The sequence below is a fragment of the Nansenia antarctica genome (assembly GCF_963989245.1).
Source record: "Nansenia antarctica genome assembly, chromosome: 4".
In the NCBI taxonomy this organism is placed as follows: Eukaryota; Metazoa; Chordata; class Actinopteri; order Argentiniformes; family Microstomatidae; genus Nansenia; species Nansenia antarctica.
The window spans coordinates 26353385-26363279 of record NC_137689.1 but is presented as its reverse complement, the minus strand read 5'-3'; positions in this window follow the sequence as shown (position 1 = coordinate 26363279).

Below are 9895 nucleotides of genomic sequence, written 5' to 3'. Positions count from 1 at the left end.
ACTACTTGCATAATAACTTCCGGTCTGGTTTGTTGTTACAGAAAAAGATGGCTTTTTACACTCGCTGTTTACAGGATCTCCCAAAAATCATTCCTCGGTAGCCCATTCTAGCAAAAAAGAAAAGGGATTCAAGATGTATATTTCGAGCTACCTCCACAACTATGAGGGTGAGTAACGGCATCATTGATTGATTGATTGAAAACGTTATTAGAAGATTTGCAGAAGTAGGTACATGAAAGTACATATTACATACAAGGTCAACTAACAGGATAAAAACCCAAGAAAGCCACTGGCTTATTTCAATTGGGGTCCTTGATTCTCAATTCATTGTTACATGTAAGACAGACAAAAAAACTAGTACTATCTACAAGATAATACAGACAAATAACTATTACTATCTACAAGATAAACATACATCCATCATGTGAAGAACAATACAACAAAACATAAGGTATGTACAGCGGGTAGGACAGGTGGGGACATACACCACAGGTGGGGGCGGGGGACAAAACACAAAGTATGTACAGTGGGTAGTTCGGGTCTTTTAATCTGATTTTTGATTTAGAGGGTCCAGTTACGGATTGCAGCCTCCTGTAAATGTTTTTTGAGAGTGGTTTTGAAGGTGGGCAGTGTTTTGCACTCCTTTAAGATTATAGGAAGGGCGTTCCACATTTTTACTGCATAGTTTGCAAACGAGTTTAACCCCTTGTTTGTGGTGCAACGCGGTTGAACGTGGTTCGTGGAGCTTCCTCTGGTGTTGTATGTGTGGACGTTGTTCACTTTTTGGAAGTATGTTGACAGGTACTTGGGTGTCTTTGTGGTGTAGCGTATCTTGAAGACCAGGCCCAGTGCAAGCTGCTGCACTCTGTCAACTACTCGTAGCCAATCAAGGCTCAAAAAATGAGCAGCGGTTAGATGTGTCCTAGGGTTGAGGCCTAGCAGAAGCCTAACCAGTTTATTTTGGGCTGTCTGGAGTCTTGTTTTATGGGCCTTTGTGGTTCTATAGTACCATGATGTTACGGCATAGTCGAAGTGACATTGAATGAGAGCTCCTGATAGGGTCCTCAGTGTGTTTTTACTGACAAGTTAGCTAGAATACTAGCTAGCTAGCACTAACGTTAGCTTTTTAGCTGGCTGTGTTGCAACTACCTTGCTACTTTGTACTAGCCAGCTACATTCAAAACACAATATCAGTAACGTTACATTCTTGATTAACATTAACGTTATTATCTGTCTCTTTTTCAGTATCAAACAAAGATACAAGTACAGGAGAGGTCAGCGTCAGGGCGAGCTACTATAGGTCCATGAGGAAGCATGAGAAACCGCACAATTTGAGAGTAGGGGGATGCACAGTTATCTAGCTTTTACAGCTAGCTCTAGTTCTCAATCATGTTCTGGGGAGTCAATGTTGCCAGAGTTTGGATGTTAGGCAAAACACCAGTCAGTGATTTGAAATGAACGTTAGGTGCAGCATGTTTAGCCTGGCATCCCCAGAAAATGGTTAGAGAATTTCTGTTCTATTTCAGATGTTCCACTCACCTAACTGTATCTGTTGCTATTCACAATATTCATACTTCCTTTAAATGAATCAGTTGAGACAGTTTCCAGAACCAAAAATGTAAAAGATCCAGTGCAGATTTCTCTCCTGCTGAAATGTTACTTCAGATTTAGAGTTTTCCTTGAACCCATGTAAGGTCTGTCTCAACTTATTCTTCTTTTTAAATCATGAATCAGTAAATGAAGACTGACAATTCTACTACCATTTAATAAAGTATGAACACATTTTTAATGTCACCTCTTTCCTTACTATTTCAGGTTTAATTGAAGGACTCATGCCCTGTGGAGCTCATTCATACACAGTGCTCCTGTGTCGCTGGTACAACATTATGCAACCACACCGTTGCTCTGTTGTATCAGTCTGCACATTACTCGCAGCTGAAGACTCCAGTGGTCCCGCCTGTCCTGAGCTGCACAGAGAGCGAGCAGCGTTGGCACAAGCCAAGAACAATAGTAAGTAGTTTGGGGGGAAAAACATATGAAGGCCTACATAAGCACACATGACATCAATATCTAAACAAATGTCTTTCAATTAAATAGGGTGTGAAGCCAGGCCCAGTAGACAAAATGGTTGTCTTGTCTACGAGGCCTAAACCAAAACAGAGGACGATGGCTGATGGCGTGAGGTAAGTTCTGAAATATAAATCCGACACATCATTTACGATAACACCACTCACACACCCAGTTATCTGGTACTGCAGGTGCATAAAATATTCTGTTCATTGTTAAAAAAAGGGCATCCACAGAGCCCTTGGTAAGTGGCATGGTAGTAGTGCAGTATGGATCCCCTATTTGTTTTTTTTACAATGAATGAAACAGTTAGCCAGTTTAGGAGAGTTGTTAGTCCCAAGGAATGCTCAGGTGAAATGGTAACCTGACTCCACCAGATGGTTTGCTTCGCATTTTCGTGACATTTAAATTGTTATGTTTACACAGGAGCACCCTCTACAAGGCATATAAAGGAGAACTACCAGACCTCTCTCTTCTGCAGGTATCAGAGGTGTATAAAAACATGGCCTGTGCACCACTGATTACCACTATGGGCATCTCCAGTGAGGTCCCACTGGTGGACTCTGCACTTGGAAAGGTCCAGGCAGGAAGTCCACTGTCGTATCAGCAACCACTGACCGCAAGCAGGAAAATAACATTCTACCCAGATGCCCCTCCTCCACCACCCCTTCCTCTGCAGCACTACAGACTGGACCCATCAAACTGCATGTTCGTGTGCAGCGAAAAGGAACAGCTGTTTCTAACATCGTTGGAGACCACGTGGGATATGGCTCACAAAATTGAAGCTGCAACCAAAGACCAGAGTATGGTCTCAGAATGGCATCAGCTAAGAAGGCTGCCTTCTTCTCCGCGCCTCACCTCCTCACACTTCAGGGAGGTGTGCCATGTTAGAGGACCGACTCCAGCTCAACACCTCGCTGACAGGATCCTGCGAGGGACCCCTCAGACAGCAGCGATGAAGAGGGGTCTGGAAATGGAGGCAGGTGCTGTCCGAGAGTACTGTCAGACCAGGGTTGTGAACTACTCACCATGTGGGTTCGTCATCCACCCTAACGCACCCTGGCTGGGGTCTTCTCCGGACGGGTTGATTTACGACCCCACAGAAAGCCCACCATTTGGCCTGCTTGAAGTTAAGTGTCCCAATGCAAAAAGCTTTGTCGACTGCTCCTACCTGAAGCTCGAGGGAGGCAACCTGAAGCTGAAGGAACAACACGCCTACTTTTGGCAGGTGCAAGGACAGCTGCTTGTCACAGGACTTGACTGGTGTGACTTTGTGGTGTTTGCTGAGGAGGACATGCTGATCCAACGGATCTATAAAGACAGTGGCATTGCAAACACCATCAGAGAAAGGGCATACCATTTTTTATTTTACTTTTACATGCCAAGATACCTGAATTAGTCATTGAGTTTTGTTTAATCAATTCAATTAGTTAATAGTTATTTCCATTGTTCTACTCTCATCTCAGCATTCTGTTCTATTCATTTGCATAGTTGTATAGTCATTGTAAAAAGTAAGAGGATCACCACTGTATTTTAAATGTATTAAAGTTAATTTGTAATTATACCATGGTACTTGGTCCTGATTGGCTATAGCCTAACTATTCTGGTGGGTACATGCAAGTGGTAGTTTACTTTCTGTAAAGATAAAATTATAGTATTGTAAAGAAGTTTACATGTAAATGAAGGCCATGGTGTACATGATATGAACCACCAGGAGACATGAGTGAGTTAAAAAAAATATTTTTAAATTGTAAATCACCTCTAGACCAGCCTTTCTCAACTCCAGTCCTCGGGACCAGAAGATTTTTGTTGTAACCAGGAACTCACACACCTGACTTCACTAATCAAGGGCTTTTCTGATGGTTTGATTGGTTCAGTCATTAAATCAGGTGTTAAATCTGGACTGGATTTAGTTCCTGACCAGGAACTCACACACAAAATGTAATGACTGAACCAACCAAACCATCAGAAAAGCCCTTGATTAGTGAAGTCAGGTGTGTGAGTTCCTGGTTACAACAAATCTTCTGGCAAGTGGGTCTCGAGGACTGGAGTTGAGAAAGGCTGCCTAGACCATGAATTCATGTATATTTTGAAGTGAGGATTGCAGGCCAGGTTGGGAAGGTTGAAGGCCAGGTTTCCATCACTGTGGCCCATGCTTTGACCAGAGGTCCATTCTGATAATTCACCAGGAAGCAGGCCACGCTGAACAGCTGGTTGATGCTCCCAGTGATGGAGAGGGGGATGACTGTATCAAACAGTTTGTTCTCCTTCACCCTCCTGATGCACCTCTCCACATGGACCCTCAACCGTGCGATGGACTGCGTCTCTCGAATGTCTTATTGTCATATGTCATATTCTCTATATCAAATTGTGGAATGCACTGCCAGTTTACATTAGGGATGCAACCTCAGCAAATATGTTCAAGTCAAGACTAAAACCCCATCTTTTTAATATTGCCTTTAAATGACTAAATAATACAATTATGATTATATAATGATTGGAGCACTTTGAGCTGCAACGTTTGCAGGAAAAGCGCTATACAAATAAAAAGTTATTATTATTGTTATTATACTTAGACGATCCACAACAGAACAGCAGCTGATATAACCAAACTATAACGGCCAACATGTTGTAATTTAACCTGTTTTAAAATGATGTCCAGTTCAAAGAAGAAAACATACCGTTGCTCTTAAAGGAACAGGCTCCTCAGGGTCAGTAGAGGATACCTTAGCCCGGGTGACCCTCACCATTCTGGAGGTACAAGGCTCGATCATGCGCCAGAAGCACATGAAATGTTCATAGGTAGCAAACCTTAGGACAAGCCAGAATACATGACGTGTTAGTTTAATTGTATCTATACAGTTGTTAGACTACAAGCAAACATGTACTGTATGTATACATTAATTAATGAATGAATGATCTTTATTGTCATTGTAACAGGTACAACGAAATGCAAACCCTAGGTGCTAACAAACAAACAGTCTTAAGATAGTAAAAAAAACAAGAATGAGACATAAATAGGGGGGGATATAAATAGAAATAGGGGGGGGATAAGTGGTCGGTAGACATCTGAGAATATATCTATAATCAATGTGAACTTCTATACGTATATACACTATATGGCCTATTCACAGGGGAGTATATAGACAGGGGGGAGTTAACATGTAACTGTGTACTTTTATAAACATATGGACTAGTAGACTTGTATACAGTATATGATCCTTATCACAAGAATATGATCCTTATCACACGATGGGTACAGTACTTATTATCTACTACATGGCATGGGTGTGCGTGAGAGAGATGGGGGTGGAGAGACTGAACAGGTGAGTTAATTTGCCTGGGGGGATTAATAAATGAAATTATACAAATCAGACATACCTGGTGTAAAAGCGTATGTCCTCGTCAGAACCTGCGAATCGCCGCAGGCTGAAGTTGGCCTGTAGCTGGACGGTCTCTAGCTGTTTCTGGAGCCTTTCTATGTCCTTCCTCAATGACTCGATTTGGGCCAGGACATCATCCAAAGCAGCAGGATCAGGAGCCACGCAATAATCGTGGTCTGGCAGGGTGACCTCCATCTCATCAGAGGAGTCCTGCATTGCTATCATAGGGGCGACCGCAGCATGCTCACGGCGCTCCCACACACCTATACTAGCCTGGGTGCTGATTTGGCGAACTGGTTCCATTTAAAGAGACACGGGACGGCTCCTTTCTTCAGCCTCCTTAACCCACCTGCAGCTGGCACAGCGAAATCACCTGGTTCAAAATGCTGACTGCACACTTTGCTGTTCTTGGTGACACGAAATGCGTCCCGCCGAATCTTCGCTAGCCACTTAGCATTTGCCTCAGAGTTGCTTGGGAAGGAATGAAAACTTAAGTGTGAATTATAGCGCGCCGAATTCACACATTGTGGCACACAACAGTGGTCAGTGGAGCCTGATTCACGTCGTTGGTACGTGAACCCACGTTTTTGAATTGTTCCACTCATGACCGCTAATAAGTAATGTATTGTATAATATGTAATGTATAATAACTAATGTAATGTGACGGCTAACTAATGACTAGGATGTCAACGTCCGGCTACACCGGAAGTTATTATGCAAGTAGACGCACCCGGAAGTTCCGCAGCGCGACGTTAATGCAACAAGCCTATTGGAGACTGGGTGTTTATTGTGAGTTTTACAGCATCTGTGCTGTTCATTGTGCCCGCCAAACACAAAAAGAAAAAGAGAAAAAAAAGAGCTTTCTAAGGATTCTTAATAGGACTGGTTGTTAAAATCCCTAAATATTCAGCACAACAATTGAGTGGAGTGGGTGGAGTGGAATTTGGCAATGATCACGTGGTGCCACCAGTACGACACATCTTCAGTTGTGGTCCCCGACCTCATTGGGTGTTTCGGCCAGTTATCACAAGACACCCTCTGCCGAGGTTGGCCCACCACAGGCTGATCAGGCCTGGGTGTGTGTCGCACGGTGGCACCACGTGGTCATTTGGGAGCCTATGTTGGGTCCCTACGTTTCAGCCACAGCCAGTGACTGCTCCGTTCTGCTGCAGTGGACAGTTCTCTGATTGCCTTCCGTTGGGCCTGTCCTCTGATCCCTACTGCCCTCAGGAGCCTTGTGGTGGAGCTGGCTACAAAGCCTCTGCAGCCCACCTCCACTGGCCACACCTTCACGTTCCAGCCCCGCCCCTCTGCTTCGACTGCTAAGTTGGCATACCGCAGCCTCTTCCGTTCGAATGCCTCATCGATGGCCTCCTCCCATGGGACCGTCAGTTCTACGATGAAGACACGCCGGCAGGACTTGGACCAGAGGACTAGGTCTGGGCGCAGGTTGGTCGCTGCAATTTCGGGTGGGAAGGTGAGCCTCTGGCTGAGGTCTACCCGCATTTCCCAATCCCGGGCTGCGTTCAGTGGGCCTGAGTCTGGAGGTGATGGCTTGGTCCGCTGTTTCTCCCCTTCCCGGATGAAGGTTGTTTTCCGTGGAAAGGTAGTCTGGGCATTTAGAGGCATGGCGTTGGTGGTTACCCTCTTGTGCTCAAGTTCGGCAGCCAAGCACTTTAGCACTTGGTTGTGGCGCCAGGTGTATCTTCCTTGAGTTAGACTGGTCTTGCAACCCACCAAGATGTGTTTGAGGGTTGCTGGGGCTGCACACTGGAGACAGGCTGGGTCCTCTCCATACCAGAGATGTAGGTTGGTAGGAGAGGGCAGGACATCATATGTGGCTCTGATGATGAAACTTAGCCTATTAGACTCCATGCTCCACAGCTCGTTCCACGTGATTTTCCTCCTCTCCACGCTCTCCCACTTCATCCAGCGGCCTTGCTGGGCTTGGGAGACTGCCTTGGCGCACCTGGCTGCTTCCTCCTGGTGGCGCACCTCCTCAACCACCATCTTCCGCCGTTTGGTTGGAGTAGCCTTTTGCCATGTGGGTGTTGTTGTTTCCAAGCCAAGGCCCCCTCTGCCATGTTGGACATGCCCCACTATATCCCGGTGTCTGAGGGCGGTCTTTGCCACCGCAACTGCTGCAGATGGCTTCCATTTCCTCCCCGTTGCTAGGATTGGAGCAGCACCTCTGACGAATGGATCCCGGGATTCTGTTAGAGTCATTTCCAGCCTTGATTTGGCACATTTGTACTCCTCCACCAGGCTTGAGATTGGTAGGGAGAGGGCTCCGTTGCCATACAGGCCTATGCTGCTAAGGCCTCTCGGCAGTCCAAGCCACTTCCTCACTTGTGCATTCACCAGTCTCTCCAGCCGGTTGGCATGGGATAGTGTGACCTCGTAGATGGAAATTGGCCACATGAGACGGGGCAGCAGTCCAAACTGAAAGCACCACAGCTTCAGCTTCCCAGGGAGAGCAGTGTTGTTGATCTGCTTGAGGCCACTGATTGTATCCTGCTTGAGTTGTTCCACCTGCTTCGAGTCTTTGAGTTCTGCGCTATACCAGCGGCCAAGGCTTTTGATGGGCTTCTCCAGAACTGTTGGTATTGGCTCGTTGTTGACGTGGAACCTCTCATTGGCAAGCTTGCCTTTGACAATGGAGATACTGCGGGACTTACTGGGTTTAATCTCCATTCGTGCCCATTTGATGTTTCCCTGGAGTTTATCCAGCAGGCGTTTGGTGCATGCGTTTGTTGTTGTTATTGTCGTCATGTCATCCATGTACGCCCTGATTGGTGGAAGACGCAGCCCGCTCTTCAACCGTTCCCCTCCAACAACCCATCGGGATGCTCGAATAATGAGCTCCATTGCCATGGTAAACGCCAGTGGAGAGATGGTGCAGCCCGCCATTATGCCTATCTCGAGGTGCTGCCAAGCAGTTGTACTGGCTTGTGCTGTAACACAGAACTGGAGGTCCTGGAAGTAGGCTTTGACCAGCCTTGTGATGCCCTCTGGGACTTGAAAGAAGTTGAACGCTGTCCACAAAATCTCATGAGGCACTGACCCGAAGGCATTGGCAAGATCTAAGAAAACCACATGCAGGTCTTTCTTCTCCTTCTTGGCCGTTTGTATCTGGTGCCAGATGACATTTGTGTGTTCCAGGCATCCTGAGAATCCACTTATCCCTGCCTTCTGCACTGAGGTGTCGACAAAGTTGTTTTTCTGCAAGAATACTGAGAGCCTCTGGGCCACAACACTGAAGAAAATCTTTCCTTCCACATTCAGTAGACTGATCTGGCGGAACTGGTCGATGGTTGAGGAATTCTTCTCTTTGGGAATCAGGATCCCTCCTGCCCTTCGCCATGCCTTTGGTATGATTCCCTTTTCCCATGCCACTTTCATTAGCTTCCAGAGGTACTTCAAGACGCCTGGACTGTTCTTATATAGCCTGTATGGAACGCCGTTGGGCCCAGGGGCTGAGGCTGTTCTTGCCCGTTTTACTGTGCTCTCAACTTCGCTCCATGTAGGGGGCCTTGTTTCCATCTGGTGCTCAGGTGGTTGGATTGGTGGCATGTCATCCGGAATGCTGGCTGGCACATGCCTCTGGTTGTCAGAGTAGGTCTTCCTCAGGTGCTCCTCTAGTTCCCTTATGGGTACTTTGAGGGTCCCCGTTTTCTCCTTGACAAAGAGGTCTTTGACGAACTTGTAGGGATCTCTGTAGAAGGCAGTCCTTGTTCGCTCTTTCTTCTTGTGTTGCTTTCTCAAGCATTCTGCTCTTCGCAGTGTTGCAAGACGCTGCTTGATGTCGGCCTGTAGTGCCTCAAGTCCTTTCCTTTCCACTTCTGTGGCCTTCTTCCACTGTTTTCTCAGGCACCTTCTTTCTTTCACAAGTCTTTCAATCTCTTGTTGTCTCCTGGACTTGAGATGGGCTGATGGTTCCTTCTGTGTCCCATGGTTCTTACTTTTCACCCCAAATCTCTCTGCTCCATAGCTGTAAATGATATCTCCAATCTTGTCCAGTTTTCTTTCCACGCCCCCTTTCAGACCTTCTAGAAGATGGACAAGGTCTGTGTCTGTGTTTTCCCACTCCTTTTTCTGGCAGGCTTTAGGCCACAAGATTTGAGGCTTTCGTCCATTCATCTTCCTCTCTACTGCTGTCTGTGGCTGGATAGGCTCTGGACTCATGTCCGTTGATGGATCTGTGCTTGGTTGAGCTTCGTCTGGGGTTCTGATACCCTGTGGACTGTGGTGAATATCCTGCCACTGGGCTTCACTCGACTGATTTGCCCTACCTCTGAGGAAGTAGCGGTCAATGCGAGGCACCTCGCTAAGCTCTCTTAGGCACTTTTTCCTGCCCTGGTGGATCTTGAGACCCTTCTCTGATGTTATCTTTTTCCAGCCACAGATGCAGCTTTGTAGCTTGTGTCCTGCCAGTGTTGTTACTC